Source organism: Triticum aestivum, chromosome 7A (genome assembly GCF_018294505.1).
Source record: "Triticum aestivum cultivar Chinese Spring chromosome 7A, IWGSC CS RefSeq v2.1, whole genome shotgun sequence".
NCBI lineage: Eukaryota > Viridiplantae > Streptophyta > Magnoliopsida > Poales > Poaceae > Triticum > Triticum aestivum.
In genome coordinates, this window is record NC_057812.1 from 619474162 (window position 1) to 619475471 (window position 1310).

The window sequence follows — 1310 nt, forward strand, 5'->3', positions numbered from 1 at the left end:
TGGGGGGGGGGACAGAATAACCACACGACGCCTGTCAAACGAGCACACTACCGCATTAGCGCGAGGCCGAGCCGGGGGGAGGGGGGTCGGGGCCCCCTCCCCCATCCCGGCGAGGCCGAGCCAGGAACGAGCCATAGCAGGTGATGACGCGGCATGCCGCGGCGTCGCATGCGGAGGCGAGGCCGTAACATGACTTGGCCCCATTATCTTATCTTTTTAGGGGAAAACCAACACTATTATGAAGTATTATTTCATTTGTACTTTTTTTGATAATTTTTATTGTACTGTTGTGAGTTATTGTTTGTACTTTAGCCGTTTGTTTTCTCCCTCTATATTAATTTTTTTATTTTATTTAACTTTTGTTATTATCTTTAGTAACTGCCTAGAGATAGTGGGCTTTGCCACGATTGTGGGCTTTAGCCGTCGGTTTTGTCCCACTCACCTTTTAACCTCCCCTCTCCCCCGTTCCGCTCCGCTCCCCTCCACAAATCGATTCCTTCTTCGTTCCCCTCCTCTTCTCTTCTCGCATAGAAGTTGCTTCTCCTGTTTCACTGCAGGAGCATCGACCGGCGGGTTGAACCCCAGGGGTGGAGGTCTGGGTGCTCTGTTTGCTCCTTTTGCTCTGCCATCGACTGCCCTTGCGTCCCCTTATGTATAGATTTTCCCTGTATTTCTAAGCGATTGCTCTCTTGCTGTCTCGGGATGGATTCACTATGGTTCCTTTGCTCTTGAACGAGCGGTTCGCGACAGTGATACTAGATTTTGTGGCGGATTTTGTGTTTGTTGGTAAGAGTTTTGCTTTGTATGGCGTGCTTCATTTCTGAAATTGGTTAGAGCCCAAATTTTTGTTCATGTGTCTTGCAAATCTGGTTCGGCAGATTTTAGGTCTGTAGATCTCAATGGGTACATCATCCAGTCCAGACAAGTTGAATACATGTAATTTTCCCTGTAATTTGGATGATGTTTTAACAGATCTAGTTTTTAGGTTGTATAGGTGTCGTGCTATCGACTTTATAAGTTGTATGTATTTTGATAGCTGTTAATTTTGCCCTGGAATGTGTGGTGTGTATAGTTTTTAGGTTGATCTGACTTGCCGATAGGTTGTAGTACTGATCACCATGTGTAGTTTGAACTGTTGTCCTGACATTTGAATAGTTTGTAGTAGTCAGTGAAGAACTACTATGATTTTCAAAGAGTTTTCATTTTGAAGTTTATTGTGCCAATGGTGGGTTGATATTTGTTTTATTGGGCACACTTGTAGTGTTCATATAGTTGAACTGATTGCTTGTTCATGTACTTTTTTGCTGATT